Source organism: Mesoplodon mirus (assembly GCF_964341445.2).
Source record: "Mesoplodon mirus genome assembly, chromosome: 7".
Taxonomy (NCBI): Eukaryota; Metazoa; Chordata; class Mammalia; order Artiodactyla; family Ziphiidae; genus Mesoplodon; species Mesoplodon mirus.
Window position 1 is genome coordinate 34783445 of NC_138983.1, and position 9508 is coordinate 34792952.

The following is a 9508-nucleotide window of genomic DNA, read 5'->3' on the forward strand; positions in this document are numbered from 1 at the left end:
GAAGGGAGTGGCATAAAAGGGAAGAACGTACAACTAAGATTACTCTACCCAGCAAGGAACGCATTCAGATTTGATGGACAAATCAAAAGCTTTACAGACAAGCAAAAGCTAAGAGAATTCAGCACCACCAAACCAGATCTACAACAAATGCTAAAGGAACTTCTCTAAGTGGGAAACACAAGAGAAGAAAAGGACCTACAAAAACAAACACAAGGGCTTCCCTGGTGGTGCAGTGGTTGAGAGTCTGCCTGCCAATGCAGGGGACACAGGTTTGTGCCCTGGTCCAGGAAGTTCCCACATGCCGCAGAGCGGCTAGGCCTGTGAGCCATGGCTGCTGGGCCTGCACGTCCAGAGCCTGTGCTCTGCAATGGGCGAGGCCACAACAGTGAGAGGCACGCATACCACAAAAAAAATAAAATAAAATAAAACCCAAACCCAAAACAATTACGAAAATGGTCATAGGAACATACATATTGATAATTACCTTAAACATGAATGGATTAAAACTTCAACCAAAAGATACAGGCTTGCTGGATGGATACAAAAATAAGACCCATATATATGCTGTCTACAACAGACCCACTTCAGACGTACGGACACATACAGACTGCAAGTGAGGGGATGGAAAAAGATATTCCATGTAAATGGAAATCAAAAGAAAGCTGGAGTAGCTATACTCATATCAGATAAAATAGACTTTAAAATAAAGAATGTTACAAGAGACAAGAAAGGACACTACATAATGATCAAGGGATCAATCCAAGAAGAAGATATAACAATTATAAATATATATGCACCCAACATAGGAGCACCTCAATACATAAGGCAACTGCTAACAGCTATAAAAGAGGAAATCAACAGTGACACAATAATAGTGGGGACTTTAACACCTCACTTAAACCAATGAACAGATAATCCAAAATGAAAATAAATAAGGAAAGAGAAGCTTTAAATGACACAATAGACCAGATAGATTTAATTGATATTTATAGGACATTCCATCCAAAAACAACAGATTACATTTTTATCTCAAGTGTGCATGGAACATTCTCCAGGATAGATCACATCTTGGGTCACAAATCAAGCCTCAGTAAATTTAAGAAAATTGAAATCATATCAAGCATCTTTTCTGACCACAACACTATGAGATTAGAAACCAATTACAGGGAAAAACATGTAAAAAATACAAGCACATGGAGGTTAAACAATACGTTCCTTAATAACCAAGAGATCACTGAAGAACTCAAACAGGAAATCAAAAAATACCTAGAGACAAATGACAATGAAAACACGATGATCCAAAACCTATGGGATGCATCAAAAGCAGTTCTAAGAGGGAAGTTTATAGCTATACAAGCCTACCTCAAGAAACAAGAAAAATCTCAATTAAACAATCTAACGTTACACTAAAGGAACTTGAGAAAGAAGAACAAATAAAACCCAAAGTTCGTAGAAGGAAAGAAATCATAAAGATCATAGCAGAAATAAATGAAATAGAAACAAAGAAAACAATAGCAAAGATCAATAAAACTAGAAGCTGGTTCTTTGCGAAGACAAATAAAATTGATAAACTATTAGCCAGACTCATCAAAAAAAAGAGGGAGAGGACTCAAATCAATAAAGTTAGAAATGAAAAAGGAGAAGTGACAACAGACACTGCAGAAATAGAAAGTATCCTTAGAGACTACTAAAAGCAACTCTATGCCAATAAAATGGACAACCTGGAAGAAATGGACAAATTCTTAGAAAGGTACAACCTTCCAAGACTGAACCAGGAAGAAACAGAAAATATGAACAGAGCAATCACAAGCAATGAAATTGAAACTGTGATGAAAATCTTCCAACAAACAAAAGTCCAGGACCAAATGGCTTCACAGGTGAATTCTATCAAACATTTAGAGAAGAGCTAACACCCATCCTTCTCAAACTCTTCTAAAAACTGTAGAGGAAGAAACACTCCCAAACTCATTCTATGAGGCCACCATCACCCTGATACCAAAACCAGACAAAGATACTACACAAAAAGAAAATTACAGGCCAATATCACTGATGAATATAGATGCAAAAATGCTCAATAAAATACTAGGAAACAGAATCCAACAACACATTAAAAGGATCATACACCATGATCAAGTGGGATTTGTCCCAGGGATGGAAGGATTCATCAATATAAGCAAATCAATCAATGTGATACACCATGTTAACAAATTGAAGAAGAAAAACCATATGATCATCTCAATAGACACAGAAAAAGCTTTTGACAAAATTCAACAAGGATTTATGATAAAAACTCTCCAGAAACTGGGCATAGAGGGAATCTACCTCAACATAATAAAAGCCATACATGACAAACCCACAGTAAACATCATTCTCAATGGTGAAAAACTGAAAGCATTTCCTCTAAGATCAGGAACGAGACAAGGATGTCCACTCTCACCACTATTATTCAACATAATTTTGGAAGTCCTAGCCACGGCAATCAGAGAAGAAAAAGAAATAAAAGAATACAAATTGGAAAAGAAGTAAAAGTGTCACTGTTTGCTAATGATATGATACTATACATAGAGAATCCTAAAAATGCCACCAGAAAACTACTAGAGCTAATCAATGAATTTGGTAAAGTTGCAGGATACAAAATTAATGCACAGAAATCTCTTGCATTCCTATACACTAATGATGAAAAATCTGAAGGAGAAGTTATGGAAACACTCCCATTTACCACTGCAACAAAAAGAATAAAATACCTAGGAATAAACCTACCTAGGAAGACAAAAGACCTGTATGCAGAAAAGTATAAGAAACTGATGAGGGCTTCCCTGGTGACACAGTGGTTGAGAGTCCACCTGCTGATGCAGGGGACATGGGTTCATGCCCCAGTTCGGGAGGATCCCACATGCCATGGAGCGGCTGGGCCTGTGAGCCATGGCCACTGAGCCTGCGCGTCTGGAGCCTGTGCTCTGCAACAGGAGAGGCCACAATGGTGAGAGGCCCGCATATCGCAAAAAAAAAAAAAAAAAAGAAAGAAACTGATCAAAGAAATTAAAGATGATACTAACAGATGGAGAGATATACCATGTTCTTGGATTGGAAGAATCAATATTGTGACAATGACTATACTACCCAAAGCAATCTACAGATTCAATGCAATCCCTATCAAATTACCAATGGCATTTTTTACAGAATTAGAACAAATCATCTTAAAATTTCTATGGAGCCACAAAAGATCCCGAATATCCAAAGCAGTCTTGAGGGAAAAAAACAGAGCTGGAGGAATCAGACTCCCTGACTTCAGACTATACTACAAAGCTACAGTAATCAAGACAATATGGTACTTGCACAAAAACAGAAACATTGATCAATGGAACAAGATAGAAAGCCCAGAGATAAACCCATGTACCTATGGTCAACTAATCTATTACAAAGGAGGCAAAGATATACAATGGAGAAAAGACAGTCTCTTCAATAAGTGGTGCTGGGAAAACTGGACAGCTACATGTAAAAAACGAAATTAGAACACTCCCTAACACCATATGCAAAAATAAACTCAAAATGGTTTCGAGGCCTAAATCTAAGACCAGACACGATATAACTCTTAGAGGAAAACTTAGGAAGAACACTCTTTGACATAAATTGTAACAAGATCTTTTTTTATCCACCTCCTAGAGTAATGGAAATAAAAACAAAAGTAAACAAATGGGACCTAATGAAACTTCAAAGCTTTTGCACAGCAAAGGAAACCATAAAGAAGACGAAAAGACAACCCTCAGAATGGGAGAAAATATTTGCAAATGAATCAATGGACAAAGGATTAATCTCCAAAATATATAAAGAGCTCATGCAGCTCAATATTAAAAAAACAAACAACCCAATCCAAAAATGGGCAGAAGACCTAAATAGACATTTCTCCAAAGAAGACATACAGATGGCCAAGAAGCACATGAAAAGCCCCTCAACATCACTAATTATTAGAGAAATGCAAATCAAAACTACAATGAGGTATCACCTCACACCAGTTAGAATGGGCATCATCAGAAAATCTACAAACAACAAATGCTGGAAAAGGTGTGGAGAAAGGGGAACCCTCTTGCACTGTTGGTGGGAATGTAAATTGATAGAGCCACTATGGAGAACAGTATGGAGGTTCCTTAAAAACTAAAAATAGTTACCATATGATCCAGCAATCCGACTACTGGGCATATACCCAGAGAAAACCATAATTCAAAAAGACACAAGCACCCCAATGTTCCTTGCAGCACTATTTACAATAGCCAGGTCATGGAAGCAACCTAAATGCCCATCGACAGACGAATGGATAAAGAAGATGTGGTACATATATACAATGGAATATTACTCAGACATAAAAAGGAATGAAATTGAGTCATTTGTTGAGACGTGGATGGATCTAAAGACTGTCATACAGAGTGAAGTAAGTGAGAAAAAGAAAAACAAATATCATATATTAACGCATGTATGTGGAACCTAGAAATATGGTACAGATGAACCGGTTTGCAGCATAGAAGTGGAGACACAGATGTAGAGAACAAACGTATGGACACCAAGGGGGGGAAACCGCAGTGGGGTGGGGTTGGTGATGTGCTGAATTGGGCGATTGGGATTGACATGTATACACTGATGTTTATAAAGTTGATGACTAATAAGGACCTGCAGTACAAAAAAACAAACAAAAAAAAGCTAATACTAAACATTTTGGGGTTATTTGTATGGAAATATGTTAATATAAATGTTTCAGACATTACATGAAATTTCTAAAAATCTTAAAAATAGCACTTATCAGTATTTGAGATTAGTTTTTTATTTATTTGGTTATCCACTTTTTATTTTTTCACAGCACTACATAAAATAGATACCATTATCCTCCTCATTTTATGGATAAAAAACTGAGGAATAGAAGGTTAAATAACTTAGTCAAGGTTAACATCTATGCTTGCTGCATGGTACCACCTTCCTTACCAGGGATTAAAGATGATGAGTTTTTATGGGCATATAGGTTGATGTTCATGACTCAAAACGCCATACCAGATACTGGTCTTCTGACTGTTAAATTCTCTTCTAAGCTCCACTGAATTGTAAGGATTTGCTGGGTGAACAAGCTGAGCCAAGTATACTGTTTAGACATATTCAGTCCTGGAGATCAGAGTGACAGGGGAAAATCTAGGACTAATATTAATTAAACAATCATCATTCCATTATTTAAAAGCCAATTTCAATGATCTAGGTAAAATTCATGAAATAATTTAAATAGTTGACATGATTTAGTGGCCTAATGATACTAATATAGAAATAGATATGTTCCAAAAGGCAGTCAACTAAGATATATTTTATCTATAAGTTTGTGAGGTTAATGTTCTGCAGACAGCTGAAAATATGAAATTAGAATTTAAAGAGCTAGAAATAGATATATAGAGTTTGACATAATTAGCGCTGAGAAATGATGGGTATAAGACTGGATTAGCTCTCTCAGAAAGTTGGCATAAAAGTTCTGTCCTTGGCCTTGGGCTTTTGGTCTTCAACACTTATATCTTGTATGCTGAGAAAGTCTATAAGAATTATGATACATAAGAAAGAAGAAAGATCTTAGGAGTTGATGTATAGAAAGATGAGAGGACAAAAAGGTCATGATGTCATGAAAACTGGAAAGAGTATTTTAAGAAGAGGATGATCCATGCTGTCATCAGGAAACAGAAGGTTGAAAGGAATAGAAACTGCCTTGGATATGACTAAAAGAAGGTTTTTGATAAACTGAGAAGCAGTAGTTTCTCAGGGATTGAGAGGAACATAAGACAGTTTTTAGAAGACTAAAGAGAATGTGTCAATGAAACAAAAATGTAGGAAACAGACCACAGATCACTGACTGACTTATTAAAAATAGAAATATTACAGATTATTTGCTAAGAACCCAGTATTTGGAATCAGGCAGGTACAGATTGGAACCCTACTGGAACAGACTTGATTTCTTCATCTGAAAAAAATAAGGATTATAATAGTACCTACCAACAGAATCTTGTAAGGATAAATAGTATAGTGTATGTAAAATATTTAGAATAGTGTTAACATATGATAAATGCTCAGTGAATGATATATATTATCATGGAATCAAAATTGTAGGAGGCAAGCGTTAGTATTTTAGCATGTGTATTTGTGTATGCATGTATTTAAAATGGTTTTGTGCATATTTGAATGGGGAGAGTAATGGAGATTTGTAGTTTATGCCTTCTAGAATGCAGAATCTTTTCAAGTAATAGCACCCTGTTTTTGCTTTAGGAAAATTACACTTTCCCTTTGTACAAAATCCAGTGGGACTCTGTTTAAGGTACTCTGCTCTCCTCTAGGCCAAAATATGACAAAAATAGTTGGAGTCAATTCACCTTAATCATAGTGTCCTGACAGACTTGAGCTCATCATCTGGATCTTTAGAGCTTGCCTGGTTTTTGGCCCTTTCTTGTTTTTTTCCAACTATTTCTGTAAGTCTGTGAGAAATTCATATGCTTCCAATAAGTCTTCTTTTTCATAGTCTGACCAGGGACAATCTCTGTTGTTTGTGACCATAAAATCCTATCTGATATGAAGAGGAACTAGGAAAGAGGTAGAGATTTAAGATGTTAGGGAAAGAATAAGAGTGGAGAGAATTCAAGGCAGTGGATGGAAAAGTTATTTTGGAGAAGAAGATAAGCTCTCTTTCATCTAAAATTACCACATCAGGGAGGGGAGAGCACAGAGACAAGAATGACAGAAGACAAGAAGAGAGAACAGAAGACAAGAACGTGTTGAAGCAAAAGGTATTAGAGAACTTACATGTGAAAGCACAGGTAGATGACTTTGATCCCAGTAAACTTTACACAGTCATACACTCTAAGTGAGGATTGTGGGAAAGAAGTGGGACTTTAAGAAGAAAAATGGTATGAAATAACCATAATGACAGGTCATCTTCAAAGAGAAATAATAAAACCAGAAGGATTTTTCAGGCCTTGGCAGGACAACTTCATATTAAATTATAGGGGAAAGAGCACTGAGTATGCAAATACATATATTTTTTTCTCATGATAAAACCTTCCAATATCAGTAAGCCTTATCTAATGCAGGTTCCTTGTTCTTTGGCAGCAAGTAATGATGAAATGTAATTACTTCACATCAAACAAGTTGAAAAATTAGGTTTTCAGTTACAGTGAAATGTTTGTGTCTAAAAGAGTGATGGAATCTTGGGAATTAGTGGCATAGTCCCACAGTGAACTCACGGTATGTTGTGCCCCAAAGAAACAGAAAGATAATCACATCCATGTCACATCTGTCAAAAGGGTGCTGGAAACATTTATTATCTAATGGCTATCTCTGTCACTGAAATATCAAGGAGATTGAAAAGAAAAACTTGAATTATTTATATGCAACACTGTGACTTCAGGAAAAATATCTTTTGGTTCTTATACCTGATTTTATCTCAACTCTCTAGTCTAGAACTGAGCAATAGAACTTTTGTGATGATGAAATGTTCTATAGTGACAAAGATAATTATAACCCAAATAATCTGTGCTATCCAATATGGTAGCCACATGTGCCAAGTGAGTACTTGAAATATACTAGTGTACCTGAGGAACTGAATTTTTAATTTTGTTAAAGTTAATTATAATTCAGTTAAATTTAAATAGTCACACGTGACTAAGTGGCTATTGTATTGAACAGCACAGCTCTAAACCATATATATCTTATTCATCTACTGACATTCTAAAATCATATATGCAATATTCAAGAATAATCCAAATGGATGGTATAGGTAATAATCAAGAACAGCTAAAATAGCTAGGATTTGATTATAGTTTCAATTGTTTGCAAAAGGAGTACTAATTTTTGTCACATATGCTAATGCTATCATATATTTCCAGTTTAAGCTGAAAAGAAAGTACATCTCTAAATTCTAAATTAAAGAAGATAACTATTATCAAAAGCGTTATAATCACAAAAGATAAATTTAACCCAAATATAATGTTTTCTGAAAATTGTACAGTATATATCAATGTTTAAGGAATAGTTCCAGTATAAAATATCATGGATCTGAGGACATTATTCAGATATTTCTATCCTATTTCATATACCTAGCAATGCAACTACAGCCTTTGAGATTGATTTCTCTGCTTTCAGAAATACACAAATGAGGGAGATAGCATAAGTAATTTTAAGGCAGAATAGTAAAGGACATACATGAAAGTATAAAGGAAGAGAGATTAAATCAATCTGGAACATCCAAATAGAATTTTAAGTGGTGTACAGAAAGATCTGTTCCTGACCACATAGGTATTATATGAGTTATTATGCTAGAATTATAAAATATGGGAAATAAGAATTCATATCTTCTGAGATTCCTATGCACAAGGACTATTTAAGTAGTCCATTAACTTCCAATTTCTTAGAGTTACACAAAAAGATAAAAATCAAAGATGTAATTTCTTATGAGCCTTCACAATGCATAAATAAGTAGCTTATCAACATGCAAAATACATATTTTCTGCATCTATAATACTTTTCATGCAAGTGGAAACTTTTTAAAGTTACAAGAGAATATTTTTAAATTGAGTTTTACTTAATTTACACATATTGATTTTGGGGGGAAATGATTGACTCATCTTTGGAAGATTTACTGATTTGACTGACATATCCACTGAATATATTTTGATGAAATGTTGAAATTATATTTGCTTTAGCACTAAGAATTTTACTCTGAAGGAGCACAAATACATATTTTTATTACTATTACTATTGGTAGTTTAGGCTATAACAATAACAGAAAAAAATATAAAAGGTACATGCAGGTATAGAAAATTAGAAGGCAAAATATTACATATATTATATACATTATATAATATATATATAAATTATATACATTATATAATGTATAAATTATATATATATAATTTGTTTGGAATGGCTTTACCTCAAAGTCTAGAAGATTAAGCCTGTGACTGAATCTATGTAAAACCACGTCAAGTGAAAAGTGTAACTTTCTTCAAAAATATGGATGTGTTAACTTTATAAAAGAAAGCTCTCATCATACCTATTTATCAGTTATCATATAGATACTACTAATATCATAAGAGAGCATAGTACTTAATGTGGCTCATGTTGAATTTAGATATACCTTAGGTTAACATATGTATGAGAAAAATATGTAAGTAAAGAATAGTACTAAGGCAATATTTTACTCATTTATAAGTAGCAATACATGTATGGGATTCAAATAACTAAAAACTAAGTTAAATCCTCCAATCAGCAAAGCTTGCTTAATGCCTACATAGATTACAAAATGAGTTCTGCCCTAAAAATATATTTGATTTGGATATCTATCCTCACAGCCATTTTTTTTTCTACTTTTACCTTTATATTTCATATTGACTACATTACTTGCCAGAGTTGGAAAGCTGCAATTAGTTTAGCATTTCAATTCTTCAAAATGAATTCCACTAATACCAATTTCGAAGGAGGTCAACAACTTACAAAATAT